Genomic DNA, 10,987 nt, shown 5'->3' with positions numbered 1-10,987 from the left:
ACCAGTGATCTCTCCAGCTCAGTTTCCTGCCCCTTGCATTTGGCTGAGTCAGGGTGCTTGAGCAGGAGGTAGGAGACTTGGTAGCACCTCTGGCGAGAAAACAGCAGAGCATATTAGAAATGGGAGGAAAACATCCCAGCTGACCTCAGTCCCACATGTGCCCCGAGCACCAGATTTAATGAGGCGAATGGACAGGTGAGGTCACAGACCACATTCCAGGCGTGTTTTGCCCACAGCAGCCCGAACAGTCTCCTTGCATCTCTGTCAGATTTATAGACGCATCTGAATCTCATTTTTAAACTCCAGCCTCTGAGCTTTGATATATTTCTTTCTAGTACTTTCCTGAGGAACACAAGGGACCCTTGCATCTGCCTCACAGTTAAGATGAACAGAAAAGGCAGATTTTAAACAATCTTTAAAATTAGCCCAGTGATATTTTGTAATGTTGGCATCTTAGGGCACAGCGAGAAAAATAGCGTTTGCTTTAAAATGCTTTCTTATTTCAGGTGGAGTTGGTTTACATTCCACACTCTGCTTTTGGTATTATCTCTGAATTACTCCCTGGTCACTTACAGACTCTGAGTGCTGCTCAAAGCCAGTGAGATCTAAGGGCCCAACCAGTGTGGCACACAAGGGCCAGGCTGGCTGATTCAGAGTCACAGTAGCAGCAGAACTCTAAAGCACGTGGCATCCACTGGGGACTTCAGAGTAGTAATCTGGGTGCATCACAGAAAGACAGTGAGCCCTGTCGGAGGAATAGAGCTTGCATGGGTATTGCTTTTATCATCAGGGGCAGACTCTGCAGCTCTTTGGGTCAAGAAGTCCACACTACAGACCTCAAAGGGGACCAGGCCAGTGACCTGCCCTTTGCTTTTGCACTGCATGTTCTGTGATGGGCACCAGGCCCACTGGGTGAGAGGCTGGTGTCCCCTACAGTGTGTGTGCCTTCCCCCGGACCCAGGAACTTGATACCCATGGTGCAATCCAGGGAGTCTTTTTTAAAAATAACAGAACAGGGCTGGGATTTAGCACAGTGGTGCCGACGCCTGCCGCGTAAGCACAAGGTCCGAGTTTGATTCCTGGTACCAAAAACAAAAAACAAAATAAACTTGGCCCCTACTCATATCTTGCCTGATATGTTAATTTTGGTTTGTTCTTTCCGCTAAAGAATATCTTTTAAAGAAACACAGAGCTATGCAGAGTTTGTTGGAAAAGGAGCAACACCCCTCTTCCTCTTAGCCTCTCTTGCCTTTCTAAAAATGACACTTGAACACAAAGCAGGGACCTCAGCATGTTGGCTGGGATTTCTCTCAGATTATCAGGGTTGCTCTGCATGGCAACATTTGCCAGTGCTTCCCCGAGTCAGGCCAAACCCAGACCTGCATATTGTTCTCCAGATCGGGGACCCAGCCCCAAGTGCACCCATGAGACGGAGAAGAAAGGCAAGCCGGGTAGAAGTGGTGCTCAAGAGCTTAAATTGACGACACAGGCTTTTCTCTTTGGAAGTTGCAAAGCATTGACATTAAGATATCCTCGCTGTTAATTAAGGGCTTTAATAGGACAGAGGTAGAGGACTTTAATGAGCATTGCGGCACCCCGGATGCTGAGCGAATGACTGGGCAAAGGGTCCCAGGCTCTGAGCTTCTCTGCCGTTCAGCAGCCCTCTCCGAGCTGGCAGGAAGACCAAGCTGACAGGAATCGCCACGGAAATGATTGAGTTTCTCAAGCAGGCTGTGTTGCCTTAATGAGACGGGGAGACTGAGAACATGGTGCATTGATAAACTGGAGAAATAATGAAGATTGGTTCTTCTCCCTCATCTCTTCCCAACCCCTTCACATGAAGCAATTATTTCCCTGACCTCAGGAATTGCATTTCAAAGAGGTCTGGAGACAGGCGTAGGCCTGTGCTCTGCTGAGTCCTGGGTGCCCCGTCAGTGACCTCAGCGTCAGCACTCTGAAGATTAGAGTCACGGGCGTCTGCTTCACAGGCTCACTGCTCGCAGTGCACCTCCCCGCACACACCAGCAGCCTGCCCTTTCCAGTGGGCAAGACTGCCAGCTCTCAGGGTCGGGCCCTCAGCTCTAATTAGAAACAGCACGTCTTCCGGGACAAGCGGAGAGCAAAATGACAGCAGGGAGAAGAGGGCTTGGGACCCAGAGGGACTGTGCCTGGAGCCGTCGGCTCCCTCGAGCTCTCAGCACTTGAAGACTGTTATGTCCCACGCCAGTTTCAGTCCTGTAAGCTGAGCAAGTGGTTTTATTCACACTGATCTTGCATCAGTGTTATTGGATTGTGAACTCTCTGTCGGGGTAACAAAACCCTTAGATAAGTAACTCGTGAGGTGGAAAGTGTGTTTTGGCTCTTGCTTTTGGAGATTACCGTGAAGGACGCACTGATCCTGTCATCTCTGGACTGTGGTGAGGCGGCCTGAGTGAGGCAGAACAAAGCTGCTTGCTCACCTCAGGGCAACAGGGGTGGGGGGTGGTACTGGGGCCTGAGTCTGCCCTCAAGAGCACAGCCACAGTGACTTACAGAGCTCACCTTAGTGCCATTCTCTGAGTTTCCCCAGCCTCCCTACAGCTGGTAGGGGACCAGACTTTCACACACAGGTCTTAGGGCCACTCCAGATCCTGACCATAGTTCTGGGATGTGTGAGTCTTTCCCTTAGCCTGGACCTGGCGTGTTACAGTGTGACCGAATACCTGATGTGAATTTAAAGAACAGAGGTGTGTTCTGGCTCATTGTCTCAGAGGCAGAGGGCACAATGCATGGACAGCTGTCTCCAAGCAAAGACATCATGACAGAAGGATGTGGAGGAAAGCTGTAAACCTCCCAGCAGCCAGGAGGGAGAGGGGGTATAGAGAGAAGAAATAGAGACAGGATCTACCACTCAAAAGCACACCTCTGGTGACCTAGTTCTCCAGCCAGTCCCACCTCCTAACAGCACAGTCATCTATGAGCTCATTGGTGAATTAATCCATTAAGGTGGGTTCCTCAGGTCTGAATGCAGAAGCCTTTTGGGGGATATTTTAGACCCAAACCATGAGAGCCTTAATCATTTAATCATGTGAATCAAGCAATTTGCTGAGGCTCCTGGGTGCCAAACATTGCTTCCCCATGGGGTTTCTGAGGGAACTGAACCCTAGTGTCCGAGGAAGCTGTAGTTTAACTCAATATTTGTCTACTGATGGAGGATGGGGCTAGTTATGTGACATCTGTGGAGGAATTAGGAAAATGGTGCCTCATTTTCTGCAAGGCTTACTCATCTTGGGTGATGCCCACTGACAAAGGTTGGATTCCAGACACATTCCTGCTCTTCTAAGATGATGGGTGGGCACCCGGTGACACCAGGAAATGTGACACAGACCGAGCAGGAGAAGCACATGGTGGTGGTAGCACGTGGGGAAGGGACTGATGGGTCAGAGATTAGGGTGTCGGGGAAGCTTCCTAGGGAGTGAGGTCTAAGCTCCCACCCGAGGAAGGGCTGGAGGTGGTCAGAATGGGGAAAGAGAATCAGGCAGAGGGCCGAGCATGAGGGCTGGCCGAGGTCCTCAGAGACACTGGAGGCAGCATACACTGGGAGGGCACTCTGGTGCCCAGTGGATTCCTCGGGATTGTGCACAGTCTCTTTATCATGATGCACAGTAGCTGCCCAGTAAATGTTCATTATTGAATTAATTAAGAAGGGAAAGAAGATTAATTAAGACGGGGAGAATGGTGATAGGTAGGAAGGGAGGGGTAATTCTTGCTTAAATGGAAGGTGACGGTGTCCAGGCAAAGGCCTCTTGGCTGCTCTGTGACACAGTCAAAAAGCAGACAGAGAACGGCCACAGGTGGAAAAGAGAGAGGTAGAGAGAGAGAGATCACAAGGGGACAAGCGGCAGGCACTGGGGAAGCTCACTCTTTCTGTAACAACGTGCTCTTGTGAGGACTGAACCTCTCTTACTAGATCTAACCTTTCCCATTCTGAGACAGCATTAATCCACTCCAAGGATGGAGCTCCGTGACCTGGCCATCTCCCACCCAGCCCACATCTTATAAGTCCTACCACTGTCAGCTTTCTCACTGCTGGGACAAAACCCCTGACGTCATAGCTGAGGACAAGTGTACGTCGGCTTGAGTTTTCAGCCTGTGGCTGCCTGGCCCCAAGGAAGGAAGTGCACAGTGGAACAAGGGCCTGGCAGAGGACAGTTGCTTACACTAGGGCAGCCAGCGAGCAGAGAGAAGTGAGGAGCTGGGCTGGAGGTGTGCCCTTTGGGTCACCCTACGGACCACCTCCAACCAGGTCCCTCCTAACAGCAGGGGAGCTGTCATGCCTGAATATTCTCTCTCCAACCAAGTGCATGAGGCTCCTGAGGGTCCTGCTTGATCTAAACACTAACAGACACCACCTCCAACAGCATGCGGCCCTTCCATAGACAGCATGTGGGCAGATTAACATTACTTTAAATGTTCATTTTATCATGAAAGCAGTGTAGCCACGAGTTACATTTCTTCACTGTGGGCTTTCCCCTTTCTCCGATGATCAGTACTCGGCTTTCATGACATTCACACTGTGCTTCTCCCATCTTTGATTCTGGCAGATTCTGAGACTTACAGGAGGATGTTTAAAGGAGGTCCCAGCTGGGGAGGTGGGTCAGGGAGGCTGTGAAGGAAGGAAAAGGGCAGGTTCAGGCCCTCGTAGCTCTGCTTCACCCAGTCACTCATCACTGCTCCTGTGCCGCCCTCAGGGTCCAGCTCCATCAGGCTCAAGGATTCCACAGTGCACCAGAGGTTGGAGATTGCTGCTCAAATGAGGGGCTGGGGCTGACAGCTGAGAAGTGGGCCCTGCCAAGTAGGATCACTAAGAACACACTGTCTCTGGCCATGGATCTGGAGGAAAAAGCAGCCATGGAGCATCCCTGTTCCTGCCCTGCGAGGACATACAGCAATTCCTCACTTTTCCTCTGAGGTTCCTCACAGTACTCTAAGGAGATTTAGAGGGAATCAAGTGGAGGAGCTAACCATCTCCTACCTGGCCTGTGCTGAAAGTTGTATGTGCATTGTTCTACTCACCTCTCTCAGAAACTGGGACAAAGGTCTGGAAAGAAGAGCCATATTCATTCTAAGTCTGAGTACTTTCTACTACAGCACAGATGAGTCAGAAAGAAATGACCCGAAATTCCTTAGTTTGGAGCAACCACTGATCACAAAGGTGGAGTTAGAAGCAATGTCTCTACTCCAACCTGCTGGTAGGATCCTTAATAGGATATGCTGTAAAACCATACCAAGAAATTGCAGAATCGACATTCTCCCACTTTAGTCCTAAATATCAACTAAATTCATTAGAAGGTGCTTTTACCTGAGAGGTGCTTTCACCCTGAGAGGTTTGGAGTGGGAGACCTATGAAGCAATATTTTATCACATGCACCAGTTACCCTGCTGGACATTTGTAGCAAAGCAAAATAACCATCCTTCAACCCCAAGGCCAGCTTAGCTCAACTTCATCTGTATTGGCAAAGGACATGGTGCTAATTGATTTAAAAATTGAGATCACTGGATTGAACCTCTCTTGCTTATTCTGCTGCAAAGAAGTTGGTGTGGCTGGAGTTCTTTAGAATGGTAGGGCATCACCAGCATTTGTGTTAGAATCACAGAAACGTTCTCTCCTCTCTTGCTGTTTCTTTGGAGGATTTTTTCTTATAATTTAGTTTTTTATTCATTGTTTATTGGTACACTTTAGGTATACATTACAATTACATTCATCATAGGGACTTTGTTCCTATACATGATATATTGCAGTGCTCACTTTTTTCCCATCCTCTTCCCTCCCCTCCACCCCTCCCTATTTACAAAATCTTTGTTTCTGTTGTTTCCTTGTCTCATTTTTTCTCTCCCTTCTTTCCTTTCCCTCTACCCCGTTTTCTAGTTCCCCTTCCCCTTTGAAACTTTGCTTCCTATTTCCCAGTATCAACTGTGTTGTTTTCCTCTGCAAGCCTGCTCATGGAACAGGGTTCAGGGGCCTGGACTGGGAGGGTAAGGTGTGGAATCACCATGCAGACACTGGGGAGGTTTCTGGAACACTTCTGCTGTATTCAGGAAATGCACAGGATTATACAGGGTAAGGTAGGGGTAGAGCCAGGGTGGAGTCAGGATATTTGGTACATCGCTGTTGGCCACAGGTTAGTTTTAGGATTGTATGTTTTAGGCGCTGAGGTGAATGGAGTGAGGACTTTAGATGTTCTTGAGAGGAACAGTTTATCTGTCTAAGGTCAGATCTCTACACACCCGAGGGGGCAGATTATTCCAGCCCTAATAGGCCTCGGAGTTTTCTCACGAGAGATGGGTGCGGTGCTCCCAAATCAGCCAGATATTAATCTGATCCTCACAATTATAGGGGCCAATTTATAGAGAGAAAAGGCAGTTCCATCTATGATCAGTTGGCTCTCCTGGTTTAGAGGAGATAGTGCTTCATGCAGAGTGTGTGGTGGAGAAAAACCTCACTTAATTCCTGGGTAGAAAAATAGAGAAAGATAGCAGGATTCCACAGCTTCCTTTAAGGGCACACCCCCAATAACCAAAAAATCCCCCACATTCATCCACTTCTTAATATAGTGTCAAAATGGAGACTAAACTGCTAATGCTTAGGCCTTTGGGGAACACTTAAAATCCAAAAAATAGCAGTATGCAAGGCCTAGATTTTCAAAGAAGAGGACTTAAAGTTTGTGGATTTAACTGTTACTCAGATTCAGGAAAAACAGTGTTGATCTTTTAGGTTTCGTTTTCCACCAGCTCAACTTGAAGACAATAAAAATACTTTTCAGTACTCATAGAAAAACCATGTGTGCTTTTCCATGCCCAAAGGTGGGAATTCCAAAGTTTGAGCATGAATTCTGAAGCTTTAATTTACTGGTGCATTCCTTAGCCACCCAGTGAGGGCTGAGTCCCTAGGAATCACACGCAGCAGCAGTGGGCCTGTTTCTGTGACCTCTGCATTAATCTGATCAGTACCAGTGCTATCTTCAGCTCTTATCTTCAACTTACATTAAGAGGTCTACTATGATCTGCTCCACCTGGTATTAGCTAGGCAGTGGGGTAGGGGTTGCACTGCAACACGGCTCTTTCTTTCATGTTCTGGCTCCTCTGTACTCTGGTCTCTCTCCTCCCTCATCTATCAGGGTCGCTGAATGTGGCCTGGGCTTCTCCTGTGGCTGTTGCAGAGAAGTTGTATTTCTTCCCTGCTAGCTAGCTTCTAAGAGGCAGACCTCTTCCATGTTCTCCTCTTTAAAGCAGAGCTGGGTGCACCCTGATTCAAAGGAATGGAGGGATGGACTCCACCTCTTGAGAGAGGCACGCCAAAGTCACTTCCAAGAAGAGTTCATGGCCTGAGAGCCATCTTTGATACAACCATCTTGGGAAAAATGTCTGCCACGTTAAGACAAGTTATTAATATTTTCCATGAATTTTATTCATTTTTTTCAATGACCCTACAAAGTAGTGACTATTTAAACCACCATTTTACAAACATCAAAACTTTGTCCCACAGAGCTAAATAAGTGGCCCAAAGAGGACCCAGCTAGCTAGTGGTCCACTTTCCTTAAATAATGAGGAATCTGATTCCTATTTCAGAGCTCAGCAGCACTCTATCGTCCTGCCTTTCACACTCAATGTGTCAGACCTGAGCCTGCAAATGTTCTTGTATGAACAAGAAAACTTAGTAGTGTTTTCACACTCTCTTCTTTGAACATAAAATGTTTCTACACAGATTATTAGAAAACAGGTAGGATATGATCTAAGTGAACTTGATCCCAGGGTTTGATAGGAAGAACATTCACATTGGGAGACATCTGGAGGTGAACCCTGGCACCCTCATCTATATCCCTGTAAATCTTGGCTAGTTACTGAGCCATTGTGGCTACTTCTATCAGCAAAAATAAAAGGAAAGCTAAGTATCTTAGAGTATTTTGTGAGGACTGAAAGAAAATAAGTATGTGTGATGCTTACTAAACCCCTTGCAGAGGAGGCACACAGGTAAAGGTTCATTACTGAAAGAGGTGAATGCAGAGGCTGCACTGAGGCTGGTCCTCTTCTTGTTTACCTGGTGTACATTTCATTCTGCCTCCTACATTCTGGTGGGAGTGGGGAGGCTCACCTTGATATTGTGTTCTTTGAAAATTTGCTCTGGCTCAGACCTTGATAATCTTGTCTCAGACACGTTGGCTTTTTACTTTTCCTTAGTGTTAGTTTGTTAGTTCCATCCAGGGACTTTGCTTTTGGAGTGTGCAGAGAGAAGAGTCAGTACAGCAGTCAATGTCCTTGTAAGTGCATCAGTGGCGTATTTTATACATCTGCATACAAAATGACCTTGGGTTAAAAGTTATGCATTGGGGCTGGGGATTTAGCACAAATCCTGAATTTGATCCCCAGTACTGGAAAAAAGAAAAAAAGGTATGCATTATTTGTGAATTTTAAAAATTCTGCCAAATGCCCTCCTGTAGACTTTGTGAATTTATAGTTTTCCACTAATATATGAGAGATCCGTTTTCTATCTCTTCGCCAATAATGTGATGTGAAGATCTTTGATCTCTGCTAAATTAATGAGTGAAATGTGTTGTCACTGTAATATAATCACCATTCCTTTATGCATGATATTGTTTCTCTTCTCATGTGCATAAAAATAATTTGTATTTCCTTTTTTATGTACCATCTCTTCATACTGCTGCCAATAACTTTGCATTAGAATATATTGTATACTTATAGAATTTACTTCCAAAAGTACTTTTTAATATAAAACAACCATTTTATCTGGATATGCAAACATTTTTTTCTAGCTTTTGCTTGTGAGTTTGTTTTGTTTGTGGTGTTTTATGTAGCTAAGTTTTATACGCTTTTCCTTGTCCTTTGAGTTTTTTGGTCTTGCTTATATATATTTTTTCCACTCCAAGAGTATGACAATTGTCTACCATATGCTATTTTATATTTTTATGAATCATGCAATTTCCCATATCCACCTCATTAAACTTATAAAGTTAGGAGAATTTACATAGATGTCTGGTTTTTCAGTTTGGGTTTTTTGCATCTCTAGCACACACTCCCACATAGAAACAGCTAGAGAAGAGAGGCAGCCCTGTCCTTTTGGACTGGACCAGTCCTCTCTACTTTCCTGGGTTACTCCTTGCCCTGTGTACTTCCTGGCATCCCAGGGAAGGCCTGTGAGGTACTTAAGTTCTGAGTTAGAGCTGGTTGCATAGCCAGGGAGCAGAAGGTCTGAAGTGATGAAAGCCATGGGTTCTTTCAGTCTGTTTTCTCCATTTTATCATTGCAATGTGGTGCTTCCAAAAATGAGGTGCACATCAATCTCCCAGAAGTCAGCAAAGCCCTTTCACAAATGTTGTCTGTCTTGTTGGACTTATAAATGAATTCTACTTACAAATGTCCTCCCAGGACCGAACTTGTTCATAAGTCAGGACTCACCATAATTATCTTATTTTAAATAGCTGGTGTTAGTTGGTGCCTATTACAGTTTTCAGTTAAAAATTTGGTTACTGGGTTCATAAAGCAGAAGGGTATTTTGAATTAATATAATATGAATAAAAACTATTAGTTAAGAGGAAAAAGAAAAGGAGTAAAAGGAGAAAGCCAAGAAGGGGAAATTATGTTGTTTCTTCAGATCTTTCACAATGTCATTAAAAAATACAAAGCAAATTTATTTCAGGCCACAGATATTTATTAAGTGCTTAATGTGCATAAAGGATTACTAGTTCAAGAACAAAGAGGTTTGAGAACTTAAAATCTAGTGAGGGGGAAATGGATGGGCAGTGGATGTGATCATGCATTGCTTACTGATGTAAAATGTGTTGTTAGAGGGCTGGGGATTTAGCTCCAGGTTCTCTCCAGATTCCAGAGCCTGACTCACAAGATCAAGGACCTGAGTTCAATCCTCAGTACCCCCCAAAAATGTGTCGTTAGGCAGTTTAATCATTATGTAATCAACACAGGCCCAGGCAGTACAGCCTCCTATAGACCTAGGTATGATACAGGTGTCTATATGTACAGAGTCAATATTGGTGAGGCGGATTTTCACAGTAAAACCAAATAAAACTTCTACAAGTAAAAAAAAATTAATAATGAAATTAAAAATTTGTGGGTAAACAGAAAATTGAAAAAAGCCAACCAGAACACTAACGAACTGGAAATTTGATCTGAAGAAATTACCTAGAAAAAAAAAAAGAAATGAAAAGATAAAAAGCTCAAAGGAGACGTTGAAATATGGAGTATGTGCTAGGAAGATCGAAGGGGTGCTTCAGAGAAAACACAGAAAGGTAAAACAGAATTGGGTGAGAGAGAGAGTGTACAGTGATGGAGTTTCTCAGGCCGTGGGTAACTCCTGTCCAGGAAGAGCAAAACTTCCACAGTATGACCAAAAGGAAATCCCTTCTGAAAACATCCCAGTGAAACCACAGACAGAGATCATCTTGAAAACATGAAGAAAGAGAGAGAACAACTCAGAAGAAAAGAAGGGTTATCTAGCAAGGCATTGCTCACAGCCTCAAGGAGCTCACTTCTCAACAGTAACAGTGGAGGTCCCAAGAAAACACAGCCAAAGTCATCACTGTACTGAAGGGAACAGTAATTGACAATAGACAATTACATGTAGGATGGGCTACATAGTGAATCTATCTTTTAAGAATAAAACCAAAACAAGGCTGGGGATTTAGCTCAGCGGTTCTGCTGCCTGCCTTGCAAGCACAAGGACCCAAGTTTGGTCCCCAGTGCAAAAAAAGAGAAAGGTCTCAAAAAGAATAAAACCAAAACAAAGGCATTTTAGACCAAAACATACAAATAGGCAATATCCCCAACTTGAAAATGCTCAGTACCAATAGTTTTTCATTAGTATCTGAAGACTATATTCCAGGAAGAAGAAAATGAGCCCAGGATGAGCACCTGGGATAAAAACAGGAGCATGAATAAATAATAGGGCATTACTGTGGGTAAATATAAACAGACT

Source organism: Fukomys damarensis, unplaced genomic scaffold (genome assembly GCF_012274545.1).
Source record: "Fukomys damarensis isolate Sample0158 unplaced genomic scaffold, DMR_v1.0_HiC HiC_scaffold_4, whole genome shotgun sequence".
Taxonomy (NCBI): domain Eukaryota; kingdom Metazoa; phylum Chordata; class Mammalia; order Rodentia; family Bathyergidae; genus Fukomys; species Fukomys damarensis.
The sequence above is the reverse complement of the archived record's forward strand: the minus strand, read 5'-3'. Positions refer to the sequence as shown.